Below are 8508 nucleotides of genomic sequence, written 5' to 3' on the forward strand. Positions count from 1 at the left end.
GTCTATAGCTCTCTTTTTTGATGGGGTCCTTGTCTGGTTTGGGGATCAAGGTGATGCTGCCCTCATAAAATGAGTTTAGAAATTTTCCTTCCATTTCTATTTTTTGGAACAGTTTCAGGAGAATAGGAATTAGTTCTTCTTTAAATGTTCGGTAGAATTCCCCCGGGAAGCCGTCTGGCCCTGGGCTTTTGTTTGTTTGGAGATTTTAAATGACTGTTTCAATCTCCTTACTGGTTATGGGTCTGTTCAGGCTTTCTATTTCTTCCTGGTTCAGTTGTGGTAGTTTATATGTTTCTAGGAATGCATCCATTTCTTCCAGATTGTCAAATTTGTTGGCATAGAGTTGCTCATAGTATAGAATAGAATGTTATTTAATATCCAATTTGATTCTTTCATCCAGGCTTTTTTTAGCTTCCCAAACTCACTTTCACTTTTTTAAAAAAATGAGACACAACCAATTTTATTCGAGTTCCTTAAAATTGATACTCAATATGTTGTTTCTAAAATGCATGTCACCCATTATATAATTTTTTTTTTATTTCATCTTTACAGTTTTTTCATCTTGTCTTCATATAGTTCTTCAGTAGAGTCCTGAGTTGACCAGTTAGGAGCCTCTAATATACTGCTCTGATTATTTCTTCTCAATACTCATGGCCAACATCTGGCTTCAAAATAAAGGCTTTTGGCCTTTTCAATCACTTGCTGATTCAGGCGAGACTGCTTTGTTACCCATACCACATGACCTAACTTAGAATCAGTCTTGACATCCAATCTCACATTCATAATCAAATTTATATTCCAGGGGAGGAGTCAAGATGGCGGAGAAGTAGCAAGCTGAGACTGCTTCAGCTAGCCGGAGATCAGCTAGATAGCTTATCTAAAGATTGCAAACACCTGAAAATCCATCGGCAGATCGAAGAGAAGAAGAACAGCAATTCTGGAAACAGAAAAACAACCACTTTCTGAAAGGTAGGACCGGCGGAGAAGTGAATCCAAAGCGACGGGAAGATAGACCCCGGGGGGAGGGGCCGGCTACCGGTAAGCGGCGGAGCAACCGCGCACAAAATCAGGACTTTTAAAAGTCTGTTACGCTGAGGGACATCGCTCCAGAGGCTAAACTGGGGTGAAGCCCACGCGGGGTCAGCGTGGCCTCAGGTCCCGCAGGGTCACAGAAGGATCGGGGGCGTCTGAGTGTCGCAGAGCTTGCGGGTATTGGAACGGGAAAGCCGGCTACAGAGACAGAGCCGACAGTGAGCTCGCAGCTCCGTGTTACCTTGAACCGGTCGCAGGCTCGGTGAGCTCGGAGCGCGGCCGGAGGTCAGGCAGACGGGAGTAACTGGGCGCTGTTCTCTGAGGGCGCACTGAGGAGTGGGGCCCTGGGCTCTCGGCTCCTCTGGGCCGGAGACCAGGAGGCCGCCATTTGTATTCCCGTCCTCCGGAACTCTACGGAAAGCGCTCAGGGAACAAAAGCTCCTGAAAGCAAACCCGAGCGGATTACTCACCCCGGCCCCGGGTAAGGGCGGTGTAATTCAGCCTGGGGCAAAGACACTTGAGAATCACTACAACAGGCCCCTCCCCCAGAAGATCAACAAGAAATCCAGCCGAGACCAAGTTCACCTACCAAGGAGTGCGGTTTCAATACCAAGGAGAGCAGCAGAATTCCAGAGGAGGAGAAAGCCAAGCACGGAACTCATGGCTTTTTTCCTGTGATTTTTTTTAGTCTTGCAGTTAATTTAATTTTTTCTTTTTCATTTTTTTTTTTTCTCGCCTTCGGGTAAAATTTTTTTTTTTAACTGTTACCTTTTTCTTTTTTAACGATTTTTTACTAGTTTATCTAATATATATATATATATTTTTACATTTTTCTTAGGTGTTTTCTTTTTTTAAAAATTCTTTTCTTTTCTTTTCTTTTTCTTTTTCTTTTCTTTTTTTTTTTTTTTTCTTTCTTCCTTTTTGAACCTCTTTTTATCCCCTTTCTCTCCACTCACGATTTTGGATCTCTTCTAATTTGGTTAAAGCATATTTTCCTGGGGTTGTTGCCACCCTTTTAGTATTTTACTTGCCCCTTCATTTACTCTTATCTGGACAAAATGACAAGACGTAAAAATTCAACACAAAAAAAAGAACAAGAGGCAGTAGCGAAGGCTAGGGACCTAATCAATACAGACATCGGTAATATGTCAGATCTAGAGTTCAGAATGACAATTCTCAAGGTTCTAGCCGGGCTCGAAAAAGGCATGGAAGATATTAGAGAAACCCTCTCGAGAGATATAAAAGCCCTTTCTGGAGAAATAAAAGAACTAAAATCTAACCAAGGTGAAAAATCAAAAAAGCTATTAATGAGGTGCAATCAAAAATGGAGGCTCTAACTGCTAGGATAAATGAGGCAGAAGAAAGAATTAGTGATATAGAAGACCAAATGACAGAGAATAAAGAAGCTGAGCAAAAGAGGGACAAACAGCTATTGGACCACGAGGGGAGAATTCGAGAGATAAGTGACACCATAAGACGAAACAACATTAGAATAATTGGGATTCCAGAAGAAGAAGAGAAGTGAGAGGGGAGCAGAAGGTATACTGGAGAGAATTATTGGGGAGAATTTCCCCAATATGGCAAAGGGAACGAGCATCAAAATTCAGGAGGTTCAGAGAATGCCCCTCAAAATCAATAAGAATAGGCCCACACCCCGTCACCTAATAGTAAAATTTACAAGTCTCAATGACAAAGAGAAAATCCTGAAAGCAGCCCGGGAAAAGAAGTCTGTAACATACAATGGTAAAAATATTAGATTGGCAGCTGACTTATCCACAGAGACCTGGCAGGCCAGAAAGAGCTGGCATGATATTTTCAGAGCACTAAACGAGAAAAACATGCAGCCAAGAATACTATATCCAGCTAGGCTATCATTGAAAATAGAAGGAGAGATTAAAAGCTTCCAGGACAAACAACAACTGAAAGAATTTGCAAACAGCAAACCAGCTCTACAGGAAATATTGAAAGGGGTCCTCTAAGCAAAGAGAGAGCCTACAAGTGGTAGATCAGAAAGGAACAGAGACCATATACAGTAACAGTCACCTTACAGGCAATACAATGGCACTAAATTCATATCTCTCAATAGTTACCCTGAATGTGAATGGGCTAAATGCCCCTGTCAAAAGACACAGGGTATCAGAATGGATAAAAAAACAAAACCCATCTATATGTTGCCTCCAAGAAACACATTTTTAAGCCCGAAGACACCTCCAGATTTAAAGTGAGGGGGTGGAAAAGAATTTACCATGCTAATGGACATCAGAAGAAAGCAGGAGTGGCAATCCTTATATCAGATCAATTAGATTTTAAGCCAAAGACTATAATAAGAGATGAGGAAGGACACTATATCATACTCAAAGGGTCTGTCCAACAAGAAGATTTAACAATTTTAAATATCTATGCCCCCAATGTGGGAGCAGCCAACTATATAAACCAATTAATAACAAAATCAAAGAAACATATCAACAATAATACAATAATAGTAGGGGACTTTAACACTCCCCTCACTGAAATGGACAGGTCATCCAAGCAAAAGATCAGCAAGGAAATAAAGGCCTTAAATAACACACTGGACCAGATGGACATCACAGATATATTCAGAATATTTCATCCCAAAGCAACAGAATACACATTCTTCTCTAGTGCACATGGAACATTCTCCAGAATAGATCACATCCTCGGTCCTAAATCAGGACTCAACCGGTATCAAAAGATTGGGATCATTCCCTGCATATTTTCAGACCACAATGCTCTAAAGCTAGAACTCAACCACAAAAGGAAGTTTGGAAAGAACCCAAATACATGGAGACTAAACAGTATCCTTCTAAAGAATGAATGGGTCAACCGGGAAATTAAAGAAGAATTGAAAAAAATCATGGAAACAAATGATAATGAAAATACAATGGTTCAAAATCTGTGGGACACAACAAAGGCAGTCCTGAGAGGAAAATATATAGCGGTACAAGCCTTTCTCAAGAAACAAGAAAGGTCTCAGGTACACAACCTAACCCTACACCTAAAGGAGCTGGAGAAAGAACAAGAAAGAAACCCTAAGCCCAGCAGGAGAAGAGAAATCATAAAGATCAGAGCAGAAATCAATGAAATAGAAACCAAAAAAACAATAGAACAAATCAACGAAACTAGGAGCTGGTTCTTTGAAAGAATTAATAAAATTGATAAACCCCTGGCCCGACTTATCAAAAAGAAAAGAAAAAGGACCCAAATAAATAAAATCATGAATGAAAGAGGAGAGATCACAACTAACACCAAAGAAATACAAACTATTATAAGAACATACTATGAGCAACTCTACGGCAATAAATTTGACAACCTGGAAGAAATGGATGTGTTCCTAGAAACAAATAAACTACCACAACTGAACCAGGAAGAAATAGAAAGCCTGAACAGACCCATAACCAGTAAGGAGATTGAAACAGTCATTAAAAATCTCCAAACAAACAAAAGCCCAGGGCCAGACGGCTTCCCGGGGGAATTCTACCGAACATTTAAAGAAGAACTAATTCCTATTCTCCTGAAACTGTTCCAAAAAATAGAAATGGAAGGAAAACTTCCAAACTCATTTTATGAGGCCAGCATCACCTTGATCCCAAAACCAGACAAGGATCCCACCAAAAAAGAGAGCTATAGACCAATATCCTTGATGAACACAGATGCGAAAATACTCAACAAAATACTAGCCAATAGGATTCAACAGTACATTAAAAGGATTATTCACCACGACCAAGTGGGATTTATTCCAGGGCTGCAAGGTTGGTTCAACATCCGCAAATCGGTCAATGTGATACAACACATCAGTAAAAGAAAGAACAAGAACCATATGATACTCTCAATAGATGCTGAAAAAGCATTTGACAAAGTACAACATCCCTTCCTGATCAAAACTCTTCAAAATGTAGGGATAGAGGGCACATACCTCAATATCATCAAAGCCATCTATGAAAAACCCACCACAAATATCATTCTCAATGGAGAAAAACTGAAAGCTTTTCCGCTAAGGTCAGGAACACGGCAGGGATGTCCATTATCACCACTGCTATTCAACATAGTACTAGAGGTCCTAGCCTCAGCAATCAGACAACAAAAGGAAATTAAAGGCATCCAAATCGGCAAAGAAGAAGTCAAATTATCACTCTTCGCAGATGATATGATACTATATGTGGAAAACCCAAAAGACTCCACTCCAAAACTGCTAGAACTTATACAGGAATTCAGTAAAGTGTCAGGATATAAAATCAATGCACAGAAATCAGTTGCATTTCTCTACACCAACAGCAAGACAGAAGAAAGAGATATTAAGGAGTCAATCCCTTTTACAATTGCATCCAAAACCATAAGATACCTAGGAATAAACCTAACCAAAGAGGCACAGAATCTATACTCAGAAAACTATAAAGTACTCATGAAAGAAATTGAGGAAGACACAAAGAAATGGAAAAATGTTCCATGCTCCTGGATTGGAAGAATAAATATTGTGAAAATGTCTATGCTACCTAAAGCAATCTACACATTTAATGCAATTCCTATAAAAGTACCATCCATCTTTTTCAAAGAAATGGAACAAATAATTCTAAAATTTATATGGAACCAGAAAAGACCTCGAATAGCCAAAGGGATATTGAAAAAGAAAGCCAACGTTGGTGGCATCACAATTCCGGACTTCAAGCTCTATTACAAAGCTGTCATCATCAAGACAGCATGGTACTGGCACAAAAACAGACACATAGATCAATGGAACAGAATAGAGAGCCCAGAAATAGACCCTCAAATCTATGGTCAACTAATCTTCGACAAAGCAGGAAAGAATGTCCAATGGAAAAAAGACAGCCTTTTCAATAAATGGTGCTGGGAAAAACGGACAGCCACATGCAGAAAAATGAAATTGGACCATTTCCTTACACCACACACAAAAATAGACTCAAAATGGATGAAGGACCTCAATGTACGAAAGGAATCCATCAAAATCCTTGAGGAGAACACGGGCAGCAACCTCTTCGACCTCTGCCGCAGCAACATCTTCCTAGGAACAACGCAAAAGGCAAGGGAAGCAATGGAAAAAATGAACTACTGGGATTTCATCAAGATCAAAAGCTTTTGCACAGCAAAGGAAACAGTTAACAAAATCAAAAGACCACTGACAGAATGGGAGAAGATATTTGCAAACGACATATCAGATAAAGGACTAGTGTCCAGAATCTATAAAGAACTTAGCAAACTCAACACCCAAAGAACAAATAATCCAATCAAGAAATGGGCAAAAGACATGAACAGACATTTCTGCAAAGAAGACATCCAGATGGCGAACAGACACATGAAAAAGTGCTCCATATCACTCGGCATCAGGGAAATACAAATCAAAACCACAATGAGATATCACCTCACACCAGTCAGAATGGCTAAAATCAACAAGTCAGGAAATGACAGATGCTGGCGAGGATGCGGAGAAAGGGGAACCCTCCTACACTGTTGGTGGGAATGCAAGCTGGTGCAGCCACTCTGGAAAACAGCATGGAGGTTCCTCAAAATGTTGAAAATAGAACTGCCCTATGACCCAGCAATTGCACTATTGGGTATTTACCCTAAAGATACAAATGTAGTGATCCAAAGGGACACATGCGCCTGAATGTTTATAGCAGCAATGTCCACAATAGCCAAACTATGGAAAGAACCTAGATGTCCATCATAGATGAATGGATCAAGAAGATGTGGTATATATACACAATGGAATACTATGCAGCCATCAAAAGAAATGAAATCTTGCCATTTGCAACAACATGGATGGAACTAGAGCGTATCATGCTTAGCGAAATAAGTCAAGCAGAGAAAGGCAACTATCATATGATCTCCCTGATATGAGGAAGTGGTGATGCAACATGGAGGCTTAAGTGGGTAGAAGAAGAATAAATGAAACAAGATGGGATTGGGAGGGAGACAAACCATAAGTGACTTTTAATCTCACAAAACAAACTGAGGGTTGCCGGGGGGAGGGGGTTTGGGAGAAGGGGGTGGGATTATGGACATTGGGGAGGGTATGTGATTTGGTGAGTGCTGTGAAGTGTGTAAACCTGGTGATTCACAGACCTGTACCCCTGGGGATAAAAATATATGTTTATAAAAAAAAAAAATTAAAAAAAAAATTTATATTCCACCTCACATTCAGTTTGTCTGCCAACATGTTAATGCTGATATATTGGTGGATGAGACAAGAAGCCTCAAGTATGAAGAGAGGAGCATGCATTTTCAATGAAATTCAAAACAACCCACCAAGAAGAAGTGATTCCCAAGTACTGACTCACAGTTCCTCAGCTTTTTTGGAGCTCCATCAAACCCAACGTTAACAGATAATCATTCAACAAATTCTGTAATTGGGTCTTTATGTGTCTAATACTCCTACTGAATAACTTTAACTAGATATTTTAGCACCTGCTGGTGTTTTCAAACATCTTTGTTTGTTATGATGGGTGTAGTCAAGTAGCACAGAATCTGTGGACAGATCATCTATATTACATTAACATACTGTTGCTGGTTAAGGAAGAGATCAGTGATGTTATCACACCTTTTAGGGTGGTTGAAGAAAACAAAGTGAGACCGATGGGCAAGACATGTTTGCTGCTGAAGTGACCGAAATGGAGAGCTCATAGAATTATTTTCTGTGGTCTCTCTTAACCCTGTAAGTCTTCCACGGAGGCACCCCAATTCCACATTAAGATTTGGAGGCCAGTTTTTCCCAGAGTGAATTCAAAACATTTCTATCTGTTGCTGGAACTAACACTCTAAAGAAGTAAAGCTATACTGCTGCTCCAGGGTAATTCCCACATTCATATTGGACTTTTGCATGCCTGTAGAGTGTATCTAAATATTACTGCCTAAAATCATGTTTGTCCATCAGTTAGTCAAACAGCCTCTGACCATTGCTAGTTGACCCCATCTGCCTTGTAGTTTCTGGATCAAACCTATTCACCATTGGTTCCATCTCTGCCTGAAGCTGTTTCAGTTGTGCAACGGCTGTGGTTCTTTATTCTTTCAAAGCATGTAGAATATTATCAGAATAAAGGTTTTTGCATACATTCATAGCAAAGCCCACCACGTCAGTATCACTAAGAAGATCAAATTTTCCTTGTAATTTTTTTTTTTTCCATTGTGTATCTCTCCTACAGCGAGAAACTTGAGCAATGGGAAACTTTGTGGATCCGACAAGGGTGCCATGCAAGTAGTCAAGTCATCCTCCACCGTCTTGCTATGGAAGAAGCTGCTTTCACTCTTAAGACACCTAGAGTATTTTTGTTAAATTTCCATTGCTTTATTGAAGCAGTTACTTCTGTCAGCTTCCACAAAATACCACTCACTTGCTTTATTTTTCTTCCAATGATTTCCTTCATTCCTTTATACATGTTTATTGAGGATCGGCTATGCTTCTACTTTTTTTTTTTAATGTGATCAAGATTATATTTTTTTTAG

The 8508-nt window shown here is 39.8% G+C and overlaps 1 pseudogene; it reads right to left on the minus strand.

The window, feature by feature from the left end:
• Positions 1-546: 546 nt before the first annotated feature.
• On the minus strand, positions 547-8256 carry LOC101691157 (annotated as a pseudogene).
• Positions 8257-8508: the final 252 nt, after the last annotated feature.

This window comes from Mustela putorius, unplaced genomic scaffold (genome assembly GCF_011764305.1).
Source record: "Mustela putorius furo isolate JIRA1106 unplaced genomic scaffold, ASM1176430v1.1 tig00003834_pilon_pilon_pilon, whole genome shotgun sequence".
In the NCBI taxonomy this organism is placed as follows: Eukaryota; Metazoa; Chordata; class Mammalia; order Carnivora; family Mustelidae; genus Mustela; species Mustela putorius.